The 17,934-nt window shown below is 42.7% G+C and overlaps 1 protein-coding gene across 5 annotated transcripts in view; it reads left to right on the forward strand.

The window, feature by feature from the left end:
• LOC122560494 (inactive rhomboid protein 1) overlaps positions 1–17,934 on the forward strand; it is a 365,137-nt gene that overhangs the window by 48,663 nt on the left and 298,540 nt on the right. The window contains exon 1 of one of the 5 annotated variants that reach the window (XM_087998011.1): positions 13,166–13,184. The exons of 3 other annotated variants lie outside the window; for them this stretch is intronic. The gene's annotated coding sequence lies outside the window, so the exon portion shown is untranslated. Of the gene's footprint in view, positions 1–13,165; positions 13,185–14,375; positions 14,830–17,934 lie in introns of those variants that run through there. One more of the 5 variants, XM_087998009.1, reaches the window with a different exon arrangement.

Consider the following 17,934-nt stretch of genomic DNA (forward strand, 5'->3'; position numbering starts at 1 on the left):
TCTTTATAAGCGACCTGGATGAGGGCGTAGAAGGATAAGTTAGTAAGTTACAGATGACACTATGGTCGGTGGAGTTGTGGATAGTGCTGAAGGATGTTGCAGGTTACAGAGGGATGTAGGCTGCAGGGCTGGGCTGAAAAGTGGCAAATGGAGTTTAATGCAGAAAAATGTGAGGTGATTCACTTTGGAAGGAGTAACAGGAATACAGAGTACTGGGCTAATGCTAAGATTCTTGATAGTGTAGATGAGCAGAGAGATCTTTGTGTCCATGTATATAGACCCCTGAAAGTTGCCATCCAGGTTGAAAGATTTTTTAAGAAGGTGTACACTGTTAGCTTTTATTGGCAGAGAGATTGAGTTTCGGAGCCACGGGGTCAAGCTGCAGCTGTACAAAACTCTCTGGTGCGGCCCCACTTGGAGTATTGCATATGGTTCTGGTTGCCACATAGTTCTGGGAAGGATGGGAAGCCTTGGAAAGGGTGCAGAGGAGATTTACTAGGATGTTGCCTAGTATGAGGGAAGGTCTTATGAGGAAAGTCTGAGGAACTTGAGGCTGTTTTCATTAGAGAGAAGAAAATTGAGAGGTGACTTAATTGAGACATACAAGATAATCAGACGTTTAGATAGGGTGGACAGTGAGAGCCTTTTTCCTCGGATGGTGACAGCTAGTACGAGGTGACATAGCTTTAAATTGAGGGGTGATCGATATTGAACGGATATCTGAGGTAGTTTCTTTACTCCGAGAAGAAGGGGCGTAGAATGCACTGTCTGCAACAGTAATAGACTCTGCAACTTTTAAGGGCATTTCAATTGTCATTGGATAAACACATGGATGAAAATGGAATAGTTTAGGATAGGCTTCAGATTAGTTCCACAGGTCGACGCAACATCGAGGGCGGAAGGGCCTGTACTGTGCTGTAATTTTCTATGTTCTCAACTAATCCCCTCTGCCATTTCTTGGTACTTATCTCTCCATTCCTGACAGATTTGTGTGCTTAGACAGGAGTGCAGATTTGGTGTTGCAGTCAGATCATTATTGAATGACAGAGTCTGATGACCTACTGCACCCAGTTTGTTTTTCTATATAAATGCAGTTTTTTTAAAAAAAATCTTGTTTAATACAATATTTGAAGACTGATTTTGGGTTTCAAACTGAGAATCTAATCTTGTAGATTTGAGTGTGCTTGGCTATTTTTGCAGCTATTGCTCTGTTGGGAAACATTGGGCACTCTTCAATTTGTGTTTCCAATGGCATGCCATACCTTTTTTGTGTGGCCTTTGAACTGCTGCCACTCCAGCAGTAAGGTGTTCCTGTTGCATTCTAACCTGATTCATAATTGTCATCACCGTTTACAAAAGTAGTCCTAAAACATAATGACCCTGGATTGAATATAGTCGCATTGAGAGACAGCACTTCATCTTTCAATTAGGGATTTTACAGCCTTGGGGAGGCATGGTAGCTCAGTGGTTAGCACTGCTGCCTCATAGCACCAGGGTCAATTCCAGCCTCAGGTGACTGTCTGTCTGTGTGGAGTTTGCACATTCTCCCAGTGTCTGCGTGGGTTTCATCCGGGTGCTCCAGTTTCCTCCCACGGTTCAAAGATGTGCAGGTTAGGTGAATTGGCCATGCTAAATTGCCCATAGTGGTAGGTGCATTAGACGGAGGGAAATGGGTCTGGATGGGTTACTCTTCGGAGGGTCAGTGTGGACTTGTTGGGCTGAAGGGCCTGTTTCCACACTGTACATAATCTAAGAATTGATTTCAACACATTCAATAATCTCTGTTTAAAAACCAAAAGAACTACAGATGTTCGAATATAGAAATTGCTGATAAAGCTCCGTAGGTCTGGCAGCATCTGTGGAGTGACCCTCCCCCTCAACTCGCCAGCAACTTCTGGTTTTGTTTCAGTAATCTCTGTCTTTGTTCTGTTCCTTTTTATCTTTGGGTTTTGGTTTGGATTTTTGTAGTTGCTTTTGTCTAACCTTAAGTTTGCTACTCGTATCTCCTCTAGTCCATTACCACTGCTTTGTCTTTATGTCGCTAAATCTGCTTCATCATGTTGTGCCTGCCACACAGTGTGTTTAACTTCTTATATTCAGCAAAAGAACTGAGTTGATTCTTAATACCGATACACAGTAATACTCATTTATTTGACGCAATGTTAGAATAATTAAAGTATACTATACACTAATGATCAACACTACAAACTATCTTATGCTTTAACTTCGTACGATTGTATACACCACACTAGAACTTGGGGTAGGCTCCACGTGGTGGTGATGTCTAGTCTTCTCCCCAGAGTCTCGTGATGGTGGGGGGAGGGGTTCGGTCTTTTCTTCTCTTTTGGTGGTTATTCTTGAGTTACCTCGCTAAGTGGGGTTTTGTGGAGGTTCTTATCCTTCAAAGACTTTGTGCCCCTTTGGGCGATTCTTGAGGATCTGCCAATGGATTGATCAGATTCGATTACCCTGGTCAATCAGACCCAACTAGATGTTGGCACATTGGTGACAGGGTGGCCCTTGGGTGTCCATTATCGTGGGTGCTGGGTACATGTAGCCTCCTCCAAATAAGGATGGTAGATGCCTCTGTGTCTGGCGAATGACTCGACGCTCCCAATTGTCCCGAGGGCGACATTTCGTTGTCCTATTCAAACCCAAATTTGGGTTTGACGTTGTAGGTTTACTAGGTTTGTTTTCTGTGGGTAGCTGCAGCGTGTCTGGATTCTGCAGCATGTGGATTGATGCAGTCACTTTTCAGTCAAGGCTGGGTTCTGTTTTTAGTCCTGGTCCATTTTATCAAATTCATCAAAAGTTTATCATTCTGGACTGCCTGTCTGGCCACTAGAGTTTCATTTCTCCTGCCTCCTACCCAATCGCGGACCATTTCTTTTTGTTGTTCCCCCTCCTCCCCTGTTCACTTCCATAAATCTTATTAATCTCAAACTATTTCCAGTTCTGATTAGAAAATAATCATCCTCAAATGTTAATTCTTTCCATAGATATAACATAGAACCGTACAGCATGGGAACAGGCCCTTCAGCCCACAATATTGTGCCAAACATGATGCCAAATTAAACAAATCCCTCCTGTCTGCCATTGGTCCATATCCCTCCATTCTTTGCATTTTCATGTGTTTATCTAAAAGTCCCTTAAATGCTCCTGTTGTATTTCACTCCACCACCACTCCTGGCAGCATGTTCAAGACTCCTATCAGAGTTTGTGTGTTTTTTAAAAAAAACTTGCCCCTCGTGCCCTTTTTAACTTTCTCCCTCTCATCTTAAATGCATGCTCCCTGTTAGATATTGCAACTCTGGGTTGGGGGAGAAAGGATTCTGACTCTCAACCCAATCACGATTTTATGGACTTCTGTCAAGTCTTTCGTCAAAATGCTGAGTGTTTTCTATTTTGATTCCAAAAATATTCATAGCAGTTTAAAAATACAAGATATTTGTGGGTACTGATGGAAGCTTGACGGCAAGAGCACTTGAATATTGTATATCAGAAGTTTTAAAGATCTAATTTCAAATATTCAATTTACTGCTTTAATATTAAAGTTCATTCAAGATAATTGTTTCTGGGAAATACTGCCCTAGCTGTATTCAATACTAACATTCTTTCAAGATAATTGTCTCCGGAAAATTCTGTACCTCCCAGTGCTCCAGTCAGATGAAAATTGTGATGCTAAAGCAACATTTATTGATTATATATCAATCACTAGTTTTATAGGTAGAGCTTCACTGTCAAAATAATGCAATGACTGTTTCAATCTTTATACTGCAATGCAGTCCTCCTCATGTAGCAATGTGCATAAGTATCGCACACATTTTCCACATCTGGTACAGAACTTTATTCCATGTTGAAGGAGATAGCCTACTCTGAAAGCTTTTTAGTTGTAACTGATTTCAGGCCTTCAAAAAGCAATATCCAGTAAGGTGGATGTTACTTCTCATGAATTTGATTACTGTGGATGTAAAACGTAAGGGGCAAATAAGGGTTTTGAACATTGAATCACTCTTTTTGTATTTTCCAGATCCTTGAATATTTTCTACATGGTTTGTAACACAAATCTGAGGAACTTTGTAGTGTTTTTACAGTTTGTATTGTGCAAAGGGACTGAGAGTTAAGAATTGTGGTTGACCTTCAGGAGTTTTCAGAGTGGGATAAGGTTGCGCAAACGAGAAGAGAGGGGACTGAGAATTGACCTAGTAAAGGTGTTTTAAATTATGAAAGAATGTGCTGTTATTTGTTTTCCTTTGTGGGATGTAGGCGTTGCTTGCAATGTTGGTATCTGTCGCCCTTGAACTGAGTGGCTTGCTGGGCTGTTGCAGAGGACAGCTGGGGTTTGACCGTTGTTGTGGGCTCAGAGACTCAAGTAGGCCCAAACAAGTCAGGACGGACAGATTTCCTTCCCCCTCAGACGTTCAGCAGCCAGACGGGGTTTTACTGGGACTAGCTTTACATTACAGGTTATTTTTGTTCCGAAATTTAAATTTCTCCAGCTGTCATGGTGGTGTTTGAACTCCCATCCCTGCTGCTGCAGCCTGGGCCTCTATTACTAGTCCAGTGAAATTACCACAATGCCGCAGTCTCCTGTAAGCCATTCAAACATTTTGAAACCATGTGTATAGGTAAGTACTTGAGGGGGAAGGAAAGGTGGTTTTGCTGTTGGGGAAAAATAAGATGCGAAGAGACTGGTGTGGAACATAAACAGCAGTATTGATCTGATGGGCTGAATGGACTATTCCTGGGCTGTAATCCTGATCACAAAGAGTCTTCTCAAGATTAGCTGGGCGAGGTTGTGTACACTGAGCAGTAGATTTATCACAACTGTCATTCATGAATACATTTGTAATAATACCATGTCTGTTAACTCTTAATTGTGATCCTGACCCCAACATCAACACAGTTTTCATGAATCTGGGCCTAGCATTACACTGGCTGTGTTTTCTAGCTTGCTGCAAGTGTTTTTTTTACCACTCGTTGTACCCCAAAGAAACCTGTCAATTCCTAAATAGCAATCTAACATTTTCCTGCTGTGTCTCACATTAATCTGCTCATCTCTGCAAGCATCTGAGCTTGGACCTGGGAGTGAAATGAGTGAAACAAAATAATACAGAAATTGTGTGCACCACACCTTTACTCTGTCTTTAGATTATTGTTCTTGATGTTCCGGTAAATCTGTGCTGAAGCAGTTAAACTGCTTTTTTCAGCTTGGTTTGCTCTCACTCATTTGCATTGTTAGTGAAGCCAGTATGTTACCTTCCTCAGTTCTGCTGTTCAAGCATAATTCCTTGCTTCACAAGATGGACCTCGTGTTATTGACTGTTAGAGTCATAGAGATGTACAGCATGGAAAAAGACCCTTCGATCCAGCTCATTCATGCCAACCAGATATTATAACCTAATCTAGTCTAGTTTGCCAGCACTTGGCCCATATCTCTCTAAATGCTTTCTCTTCATATACCCATCCAGGTGCCTTTTAAATGTTGTAATTGTTCCAGCCTCCTCCACTTCCTCTGGCAGCTCATTCCACACACGCACCCATTAATTGTATAAGCCCTGCTTTGATTTGCCTTTCCAAAATGCAGCACTTCACATTTATCTAAATTAAAGTCTATCTGCTACTTCTCAGCTCATTGGTCCATCTGATCAAGATGCTGTTGTAATCTGAGGTAACCTTCTTCACTGTCCACTACACCTCCAATTTTGGTGTCATCTGCAAACTTATTAACTGTACTTCCTATGTTCACATTCAAATCATTTATATAAATGATGAAAAGCAGCAGACCTAGCACCGATCTTTGTGGCACTCCAGTCTGAAAAGCAACCCTCCACCACCACCCTCTGTCTTCTACTTTTTGAGTTAGTTCTGTATCCAAATGGCTAGTTGTCCCTGTATTCCATGAGAACTAACCTTACTAACAAGTCTCCCATGAGACACCTTGTTGTTCTTCCTGGGAAGATAAAGAAACAAAAAATCTCTGAGCTTGTCTCTCTCCAGTCATCTAACCTCAGGCTTGAATGTATCATTAATATTTGTTTACTGATGTTTGGCAGAGGTCAGATGGACAGATTGTGCAGAGCGTGTTAACCTCCATATCATTATTCTTCCGCTCTTTCTTTTGAGGTATTAGCAAACTTTACCTCCAGTGATTCCTCACCTTTTCTAGTTGTCTTCTGAAGAACTTGTCTATCTGATGACGACATCCTCCCAAATCACTGAGAGCATATATTAATATACGTTTATCACTACTGGCTTTTAATCAAAAGTTAGGCATTCAAAGTCTGGCCTCTCTCTTGTCCATCAGTTTGGCTGCTGTTGTAATTTGTTTTGTAAATATATTTATTAGCAAATCTTTTTAACTTTACAAACTTATAAAATTATTGAAAAATACAAATCAATAACAAATATCAGTATAATAAAAAGAAAACAAACACAAAAACAATCCAACTACTGTCCCCTAACTATTAACCTACCCTCTAATACAAAACAAACCTTAACACTCTGCAAAGCAACACCAAAAAAAAAGCAAAAAACCACAGAATACAGAACAGCTATGCTCTGCTCAAAGCTCCCAAACAGAGGAATGGGAGCTTTGTATATATACCCGTATTAACTCAGGAGACCCCCCCCCCCCCTCTGGGCCCAGGGCTTGACAAATCTAACGCGCTAGTTAAGACAACTGACAAATCTGTTTCCAAATTACTCTAGTAGGGCTGCCATGTCTTATAAAAATGGTCTGTTGTGTGGTGCACCATGTTTGTTAAAAATGTCTTAGGGAATGTGCTCCATAATTAATTTCTGTCATCCCAGCAAGCCCGGTGGGTTCTCAGACACCCAGTTCATCAGAATATTTTTCCGTGCACAGTATGCAAGAATACTAAATAGTTTCTTCCCATGCCTGTCTAAAGATGGTAAATTCGGTAGACCTAAGAGGAGAGATATCTGGTCTACTTTGACTTCAGTCCTCAATACCCTCCCTATCTCTCCTGCCACAGCGCTCCAGTAAACACTGAGCCTGTGGCATGTCCAGAAACAATGGGTAAGAGTACCTACACTTATTTTACATTTGGGGCACACTGAAGGTGCCCCTTTTATAAACTTCGCCAGACGGTCTGATGCCAGATGAGCCCAGTGCAGAACTTTTAACTGCGTAGCGCATGTCCTGTTGCAGATTGAGATCTTTCCAGTATTCTCCCATATGGTCTTCCATGTTTCAGAAGAGATTTCCACTCCTAGCTCTTGCTCCCAGACCTCATATAACCGGTTAATATCCTGCCAGGCCCTGCCACCCAGCAGGCGATAGAGGGCACTAACCGAAAGGGTACTTGTGGAACGTAGCAACAGCCCCTCTGTATCGGGCTTATAGGGCTCAGTGAGAAGCATAGTCTTCTTCTGGATGAAATCCCTAATCTTCAGGGAGCCCGACAATGCTGTTGTCATTTTAATATATCTTGAATTGCATGCTATTTGTTAACTCCTACCAGCCACTATGTGTGTGTCTGTGTGTGAGAATAATTTCTATAAAACATAGACTTGTGTGTAAACTGTGTGCCACAACAGTCCATGCTATCGTTGTTCTCCTCTGCTGCTATCGTTGGTTTATCTCTGCTACAGATGGTTGATGTTTCCCTAGAGTGAGGAGAGACGCTGCTTTTTGCCAGTGGGCCTCCTTGACCGTACCTGTCAAATCTCTGATATTCTGGAAAGTACCATTTCTCATAGGCTTTGCATTCTCCATTCGCCCTAAGATTTCTGGTACTTGGTGTGGTGTGAAAGCCAGGAGGACCAGTCACTGTGGTTAAAGGGTTGGGTAAAGCTTATAATAGCACTTCAAAGAATCTGTCCACTCCATCACACGCAAAAACACCCTTTTTGTTCTGGTGGTTGAGCTGCACTCCAATCTCTCTTTGCCTTTTTGTATTGGCATCGAGTGCCAGTGAGGTTTTTTTCCCATTGGCACAGCCATTGCTGGTGCATCCTTGCTTGTGTCCTGAGCTTTGTATTATTCTGGCGAGACAACAGGAATCCCTGTCCTGTGAACGTCCACAGATGGAGCAGGGACCCCTGTCATTTCAAAACAAAATGGAGAGTTGGTAAAATTTTAATCCCTCCGCCTGCCCCACAGTATGTTTCAGATAAAACATTGGGTTGTATCTCCCTCCTCTGGACTTTGACATGACATTAAATTTTCAGGTGGCAAGGCCTTCCATATTAACTCGATTGGGGGTGTGGGGTGGGGTGGGGGGGTGTCCTTCTCAAATATGCAGACTGGGCTTCAATGATATTGTTGGAACCTGATTGAATTTATTAACCTGCAGTTTGAGTGTAAGGCAGGTAGCACCTTCATCATCGGATGAAAGCTTGCCAAGAATCTGATTTGAGGCCAGAGGATGGCTTTACCAAGACCCACAAAGAAACCTTGGGCTTGGGGTTTCCTAACTCTGTTTCCTGTCAATTTTACCTCCTGAGAGGCTGAGGGCTTGGGTATCTTAGTCTCCACTTGTAATGTTTTCTTACCTGCTTCTGCCTGTCTCAGAAAGCCTGACAATTGCTTGTTAAATGAGGCTATCCATCACAGTAGCTAAGAAAGCCGACTCCTGCTCAGTGATTGATTGCCAGCTTGTTAGGCCAGCATGCCTGCTGACCTCCCTTTTGTGATGTATTTTGTTTTCAATTGCAATTTACTGCCTCCTTCCTTAACACATAGGATGTAATCAAAATGCCACCAGGTGTGATGTCTGCTGTGTTGCTATTTCCATATGTACACTAATAGCGAGAATGTAAGTTGTTAAAATAGAGGCAGGAGTTTATAAGAATGGACGTCATGACTTAGTAGATGTATGAACTTGCTAAATCAACACTCCATTCTCTCTTCCTTTTTCATGCCATTTGACACATCAAGCCTACTCAATGAGGAAATGGCTGATCTCATTTTGGTCTCAATTACCTCCTCATCCACATAACCTTCAACCTCTGGTCAGTCAGCGATCTCTAGCTCCTGTGTATTGAGTAATCCAGCCCCTCAACTCGACCATTCGAAAGCAGAAATTCCTCTCCCTGGTGTCAAATAGGATGCCATTAGTTTTAAGCAGTTGCTGTCTCGCTGTAGATTTGCACTCCACCTCCCCCCCCCCCCCCCCCCCCCAAAAAAAAGAGGCAATGTCCTCACTGTAGCCAACACCCTTGGAATTCTATGTGGTCACTGCTTATTCTCCTTACAAAGGGTGAAAAGGATCCCTGGAATTTGCCTTCTGCGTGTTTCCATTTGTCTGATGCACCAAGAACAACATAATGGTACACATTGGGAGTTTGCTGGAAATTTAGATAAATTATTCATTTAGAATCTCTTAATTATATTTCCAGCAGTGAATATGATGGGTTTTTAGTGATCCGAAAAGGATTCACATTAATACCACTGGTAAGGCTAATGGTGGGCTTAAAATTTTCCCCAGTGTTTTCTCCATCTATTAACAAAGCACAAGAAGTGCATTAATATTTCACTTTGTTAAATTGATGCACGTCCTATTGAAAGAGTTCTGTCTGAATGTTAAAATGTTGCAGCTGCATATTACATTGGAAATGAAATCCATTGCTGCTTGGTGTTTTTACTTCAGGCGTTATTTGGCATTTTATCTCCATTTCCCATTTATTAATGTGGATGCATGCATTATATGTAAAATTGTCTCTTAAAACTGGACTTAAATTTTTAGACGAATGAATTCTGACAGCTTCTCTTGTTGAAACTCGAGACTGTCAGCATGGTCCTGTTTCCAGACTGCAGTGCTATAACTGGTGCAATATTCATTGCCAAGGGTTGTTTGCTGAAATGTTTTGTGTTGCTCGCTATATCTCTGGAGATTTTTAAGGCATCTAATAATAGAGGAGCTGAACATAGTTCACTTACACGATGGGAATAGTGCTCATCTAGCTTACTGTAGATTCTGGTTTCAGACAATTTGGCTGCAGACATGAATTTCAGTCCCTCGTACTGTACCACACATTAGTTTGAATTACTGCCTCTCAACATTCCTGGGAATTTGGCAATTCCCGTGATGGTCTGGCCACTGGTTGTTTGGGTCCTGGCACTGGATTTGTTTGGTTATTTTGTCAGTTTTACATGCTGTTTCGATCGTTCTTTATTTTTGTTCCTGACGGATATGAATGTAGGATTGGAATGGTTTGCGCTGTGAGCTTTCTAATGGGTGGTATTCGGTCATTAGCCTGCACCAAATTTTCGTCTGTCACAATTTGCCAGTTTTACTTTCTTCTTTAATCCCTCGCTTTGCCACCCTCCCCCTAAAGACTGCAGTGAGGATTGTAAAGCAGCGGTTGCCGGGTTTAGTGCCTGAGAATCAGTGAACCTGAAAAAGGAAGCTCAGAGTTTGGTTTTTGCTGGACACTGCAAGGTTCTGCTGACTCCGCACTTTTTTTGAACGTTTTCAGACCTTGGTTCACTTGTGCTTCGTGGCTGCTGATTTTATAGGGCTTGATCCAGAGTGCAGGTTTCTGTCAGGAAATGAGTGCAGCTTTCTCAGGGACCCCACACCAGCCGGCACTTCACTGTGGTTACTCGAGCGCTTGATTTGTTTTTCTTTTTTTTTGTCAGAACTCAGCGTTCAGATGAAGGATGGGAAAGTGAACCTTTTCCCTCTGAAGAGTTGGCTGTTACCTGGGAAGCAGGAAACACAGAACATCTTGACTTGTGGAAATAAAACATGAACTTGACTCTCTGTAGCTATTTGGGAATATTATTGTAGTTTCAATCTTGTGGATTCTAAAGTATGGTCTTTAAGTGGGGCAATTGTGTGTGGACTGCAATAAATAACAGTCAGCACAGTGCAGGCCTCCCTTTCATCTTGATTTCCAAGATGCAGTGGGTGCTTTTGACAAGCTTCGAGCTTATTAATGAATGAATGAATGATATAATTCGTGCTGATCTCCAGCAAAGGAGCAGGCTAATTGGGCTGTCGGGCACAATGTCCTGTTGTTTCCTGGAACTGAACTCAGTCAGTGTTGGTGGTATGGGGTCTTCAGAAATTCTTGCCTCACTACATCCTTCAGCTCACATCAAAGGGGAATCTCATCGACTCTTATTGAGGCACCCCAGGGATAATAGAGGAGAAACAAATTGCTGCAGATGCTGCAATCTGTACTGAAAACAAAAGCTGGAGATCACAGACAGCATCCATGGGGAGAGCGCAAGCTAACGTTTTGAGTCGAGATGATTTATCAGAGCTGAAATGAAGTATGGAGGGACAGCAGTTCTCCACCAGCACTCTACGCTCACTACCCTGACCACGACCCCCAAACTATAGCATAAATACTGTCCTTCCACACTTCACTTCAGCTTGAATAGGAAGGGTTTGGAAGGATATGGGCCGGGTGCTGGCAGGTGGGACTCGATTGGATTGGGATATCTGGTTGGCATAGATGGGTTGGACCGAAGGGTCTGTTTCCATGCTGTACATTCTATGGCTCTGATGATGAGTCACCTACACTGGAAATGTTAGCTTGCTCTCTCAGAATCCCTACAGTGTGGAAACAGGCCTTTCGGCCCAACAAGCCCACACCGACCCTCCGGAAAGCAACCCACCCAGACCCATTCCCCTACCGTATATTTACCCCTGACTAATGCACCCAACCTACACATCCCTGTACGCTATGGGCAATTTAGCATGGCCATTTCACCTAACCTGCACATCTTTGGATTGTGGGAGGAAACCGGAGAACCCAGAGGAAGCCCATGTAGACAGGGGGAGAATGTGCAAACTCCACACAACACAGTTACCTAGCTGGATTTCTCCATGGATGTTGCCTGACCCACTGTGATCTCCAGCATTTGTTGTTTTCATAATAGAGTAGACGTTGTAGGTGCGATAAAGTAATAATGCATCAGTAAGCCCATTTACATCCTGTTTCATTTTCCTCTTTAGCAAGTTGATGGGGTGAGGGGTTATAACAGGATAGCAACGAGGATAAAAATTGATCTTGGAATCAGCAACTCTATAAACCTAATTGCACAGACTAACGAGCTCTGCTGAGTTAGCAGATATTGATCCAAGGTAGGAACTTTGGATCCAAGCCAGATCTGAATGCTGTGCAGAATTGAAGGCAAAGTTTTTTTTTAAAAAAAGTAGTTCTGAACCGCATATTGGAGCTTGCAGTCTGGTGACAGATCATTTCACTTACACAGAGGGTAACTGTACAAGTGTATTCAGATTCAAGATGATGATCTCCAGGACAGTGCCTTTGAAAGCTGGTATGAGTGACTGCTAAGCATGTGGCCCATATGTTTGTGGGTTAGAGAAATGGTACTTGCTTACCTACTAGTACTTGACAACAGAAACATTTTTAAAATTAGATTACTTAGTGTGGAAACAGGCCCTTCGGCCCAACAAGTCCACACCGACCCGCCGAAGCGCAACCCACCCATACCCCTACATTTACCCCTTACCTAACACCACGGGCAATTTAGCATGGCCAATTCGCCTGACCTGCACATCTTTGGACTGTGGGAGGAAACCGGAGCACCCGGAGGAAACCCATGCAGACACTGGGAGAACGTGCAAACTCCACACAGTCAGTCGCCTGAGGCGGGAATTGAACCCGGGTCTCTGGCGCTGTGAGGCAGCAGTGCTAACCACTGTGCCACCGTGCCACCCTAAACATTGTGGGTTCAGCCTGGCATCCAGTGTCCCTGTCACTCTGTGCAGGTGGTGAATGCCAACAAGACATTTGAGATCTGGAAAGTGCATTAATTTTTTATTTGTGTGAAAACTGTCCTGATGTAAGGTTGAAATATTTCAATTATCATATTACGCTGCTGGATTCTTCTAACCAAAACAAGAACTAGAAGGAATGATTTGAACTCTGAAGAAGAATAGCAGACTGTAAAGGGTAGGGTTTCTTTTGAGGCCATTGGAGTTGCATCATTCTAACATAATGTGTAATCGTTTATTTTTGACCTGGATCCCTGGCTTGTGTTGGCTGCCTGCCTTTAACTGCACTGAAACCCCTGGCTCCAGTGATGTACAGATCACTCGGATATCTGGAACTTAAACAATTTAGATTCGTCGCAACCTGTTCAAAATAGAACCACTGTCATTGGAGAAGGAGAGACCTGAATTTACACTCAGAACTGATATATTGCTGTATTCACTCATTGTTATTTGCTGTTGGTTGTAAGTGAAATGCATTTCTAAATGATGTTGCAAGTGTTCGATTGAACAGTGTGTGCATGCACTGTGCGAAACTGATGTTAACTCTTTGTTTTCTGAAAGGAAATGAATGCAATGTCCATAATGGCATTTGTTACAAGCTTGAGTGGATGTAGTTGCTGTATTCTTGTGAATGATATAGCTTACATTGAAACTAGAAGTTTGTATGTCTGTCTGCAGAACAAAACTCACTTTTAAACTATCTAATATAGAGGCAGGTCATTTCCCCTCCCTCACCTTACCCCAGTTCCAATCTTCCAGCTCAGCACTGCCATCATGACCTGTCCCACCTGTCCATCTTCCTTCCCACCTATCCACTCCACCCTCCTGTCCGACTTATCACCTTTACCCCACCTCCATCCATGTATTGCACTCTCGGCTACCTTCCCTCAGCCCCACCCCCTCTCATTTAACTCTCCATCCCCTGAGGCTCCCAGCCTCATTCCTGATGAAGGGCTTTTGTCTGGAACATTAATTTTGCTACTCCTCAGATGCTGCCTGACTCTGGTTTCCTCCCACAGTCCAAAAATGTGCTAGTTGGGTAGATTGACAGTGCTAAATTGGTCATCGTGTCCAGGGATGTGCAGTTTAAGTGGATTAGCCATGGGAAATACAGGGTTAAAAGGTGGGATAAGAGGGGGTGAATCTGGGTGGAATGTTGTTTGGAGGGTTGGTGTGGACCCAAGTGGCCTATTTCCAATTGGGGGCTATACAATTCTTTTTATTAAGAATTGTTTAATAGTGGCACGTGTCTTCATCTTAAATCAGGTTTTAACTATGTGCCCTAACTTTGCCATGAGTTATTGTAGCAGATGCTCCCATCTGCCCTGTGAGAAGTTCCAGCCGATTTAATTCTGGGCACCTTTTGCACAGAGGGCTTCAGAAAGGAAGGGGAGAAAAAGTTAAAATATGAGTCGATGATCAAAACAGGCCAACGTGAGATGCCAGTGAACAAATGAGCTCATTGTAGCGATGACTAAGTGTTTTGTCCTCCTGACTATTCTTGTTAATCTGTAATCAAGTCCAGTCATCTGTACCATTTGGGGCAGTGTGTGGCTTTCTTTTTTTTTAAGTTTTTTTTTGAGTTGGCTGTGAGATTCTTTTGTTGTCCAGCAGACTGTAAGTACAGTGGGTATCTTATTCAGCCATGGCAATGATTTAATGCATGCAAGCCACAAAAAGAGTCTGCCTTTCACAGCACTGTTGGTGCATTTAGCAAATGATAGCGCATCAAGAGATTCCTGGATGGGAACGGTTTACATTGTGGCCTTTACCATGAAACTAGACCCTACGTTATTTTGGAAGGATTTGTTGCAGTTTCAAAAAGCCTCAGTTGGGAGTAACATCATGACTTTTTAAGGCTTTTTTTTTTCCACAATTGCTCAAAAGAAAAGTTTGGCTGTCAGCTTGCTGAATGAAACCAGTTTGAACTTGTCAATGCGAACGGAAGCTGGTGTGGAAGAAGAGAGTGGATTTGTGAAAAATAAAACTCATTCAAAGTGCCAGTGTTGGTACAGTATCCAGTGAATTTGAATGAATCCCTACTAACTACATGTCCTTTAAGACTTGGTGAGGTTGTTGACTCCAGCAGTGGTGATTGAGGAGAAAGGTAAGCATGTTTATTCCATATTTCCCACTTGCAACCAAAGACTTCTGTGTTTTAGCATTAAAAAAAAGGGCGTGTGTGAGAAATATTTTCGTAAGCTGGAAGCTCTCAACCCCTGAGCATTGGACATTTGCCACAGATCTCAAGTTGCACTTTGAATACATGTGTGAAATTATTTTCATTTGCTGAGTTCAGATCATAGTGTCCTTTTGAAATAATGTTTTAATATGGCAAATGATATATTTTGGATATTTCTAGGGTGAGATATTTCTAACAATTTTGCTGTGAAAACGGGTGGCACGCTTTTAAGATTGAGGATGATTCATCCACCATTTTGATATTCAGGAGGGGGGAGGGAAAAAAAAATCACATGATACAAAACACATGATCAAACCTCCTCCACAATGTTAAACACTAATTGGTGTAAACACTGTTTTAATGCATATAATTCAATAAATTGCCTCCTTTCTTTTTGAATGCTTGGTTTCTTTAACATAGAAAGCAATGTTTTATAGCAAGAGTATTTTTAAGGAGCTGAAATTATCAAATTGAGATTGGATCATTGTACCTATACTTGTATAGTTTACCACTTTATGGTGAATAGTTTTGCTTGTTGACCATTGTTCCAGTCAGATTGGAGTTATATTTATCCTGGAGTCAAATCGGAATTTCTGTCATTCACTCTGCAATCTGGCCTTGTGCTGCTCTTTTATTTCACCAATGACTGAGTTGAGCTGGTGTTGATAATGAGTCTTTTCTCAGGAGTACTCTGAAATCTGAAAGGTCTGTAATTGGACTAGGTAGCATCTCTTGGTTGAGTGTTCTAGGTATTGTTTGAGATCCAAAATTATATCTTTTTGGTCAGTGAACAGTCCTGAAAGTCAAAGAAGCAGGCGGGGACCAGTCTTTTTTTAAGAGCGCGCTGTCCTTCAAGACCATAAACTTAACTTTTTCTGCACGATCTCCATATCCACTTGTAGGTTTATGACATAGATCACTGGCTTGAAATCACTTGATTGCTAGCCTCCTCTGGAACTGAGAATTCCAGAGAGCCATCACCCTCATGCTTGTCGGACACATGCAGAGCAAGACATCAGTCAGCATGGGAAGCTGATTTGGTGTCAGCTTAATGGTCCAGCTAATGTGAGCTCTTAGCCCTGTAAAGCCTGACATGCCTTCAGCAGTAGTAACAACATCAGCATCACTGTTTATTTCTCCAAAGGATTGTCAACTACCTGTAGTTGGTTGACTCTTTCAGCTGTTGCTATGATTCTAAGTGTTCGTTGCTCATTTTTAAAGAGAGAATGTGTGACAGGTGTTGAAAAACCTTTTATTCTTTGAGATTTCTGACATGGATGGATCAGTATGTAAAATAACTGCACAGAGGCCATGTCAACCCTTTATTTACTAGTGCACAGTACACTGGTTGTAGCCAGCCAGCTCTGAGGAGTCCTTGAACTGAGGAGATTCTGATCTCCTGGTTATATTTTCTTTTGTGCAGAGGCTGGGTCCCATCACCAAGTGTTGATTGGCACTACACTTCAACCTTTACCAGAACCAGCAGGGTTGTTCTTGTCCACTGTGCATCTCTATTAGTAAACAGAGGGTGGCTACTGGGCAACAAGGCCACAAGTCCACCCCCTTTGGTGACACCAGTCTGTCAACAGTGGACAAGCACATTAGGAAGTCTATGCTGCTACATGAGATTATCACTGACATCCATAAACGAGGCCTTTTATGTTGGGACTGCTCTTGCATCCTCCATATTCAGAAAATGGGTTCTGAGAATCTTCTTGTCAAATGAATGGTGCGTGCTCTCACCATTGGTAGAAGCTTGCCGTCTGAGGAGAAGCCTGACTCTGGCTGTCATAGTCATAGAGATGTACAGCGCTGAAACAGGCCCTTCAGTCCAACTCATCCATGTTGACTGGATATCCTAAATTAATCCAGTCCCATTTGCCAGCATTTGGCCCATAGTTCTCTAAACCCTTCATATTCATATTCCCATCTAGCTGCCTTTTTAAATGCTGTAATTGTATCAGCCTCCACCACTTCCTAGGGCAGCTCATCCCATATGTGCACCACCTTTTTTGTGAAAAGTTGCCCCTTAGGTCTCCTTTATATCTTTCCCCTTTCACCCTAAACCTATGCCCTCTAGTTCTGGATTCTCCCAGCCCAGGGGAAAGACCTTGTCTATTTATCCTATCCATGTCCCTCATGCCCTTCCAGAACTCATTCAAGCACAATGCGTATCCTCATACCTCCCATGCCCTCGCGACCAAACCAATGCATTCCCTCTATCTGTCTTCCACCTGCCTCTGTCTGTCCAAGTGGCTTTGCCCAACCCTACAAACAAGGTGTCTGATGGATGATAGATAGAACTTAAACTGATGAAGACTGCTGATTGATCTTTTGTGCTCAGATTCATTTCCCACTGTACTTTGGACCTGTCAGTGTCAGTCTGAGCTGACAGGCCTGGCCAGCTGCTTTAGCAAGGATAATGAACAATGGCGAGGCTGAGTGGACCAATGCTGTCATTCTGAGGGACGGTTACAGTGCCTCTCCCTTTTGGGGTGGCGAGAGTTGCAGAAGCTGACCAATCCTGGCCGGCTGTTGGAGTACAATGTTGCCGCAATTTTGTTGCACTCTTCCATCCCCTTCTGAACATTGTGATCTATGGCCAGGCTGACAACAGTCTGATCTTCCACTGCAGACTTTTGATGGAGTTTGTCTGTGCTGCATAACTGTTGGACGCAGCAATTGAGTGCTGACTGAGATGGTCTGTGCTTCACTCACCAAAGAGATCATTCTCATCAGCAGGTAGCATACTGCCTGCTTTTCAATCAGTGGGGGACTCATTCATTGCCCATTGAGACCCCTCCTTGCAATTTCTTTTATCTCCTGGGAAATATAGTCAACCCTTGTTTTGTCTTTTTGGAGGATTTTCCTTTGTTAAGCAAATTGTTTTTGCCTTGGACTCTACAAATGAAGACACCTAAGGAATAGGGTTTACTGCCCCTGAAGTTGGTTCCTCGTTTGAACAAATAGAAACGCACTGGGTTCGTTCAGCCGCTCAACTATACGCACATGACTTTTGTCACATTCCAT

Source organism: Chiloscyllium plagiosum, unplaced genomic scaffold, assembly GCF_037043375.1.
Source record: "Chiloscyllium plagiosum isolate Xiang-an unplaced genomic scaffold, Cpla_swu_hap1 HiC_scaffold_20, whole genome shotgun sequence".
Lineage (NCBI taxonomy): Eukaryota > Metazoa > Chordata > Chondrichthyes > Orectolobiformes > Hemiscylliidae > Chiloscyllium > Chiloscyllium plagiosum.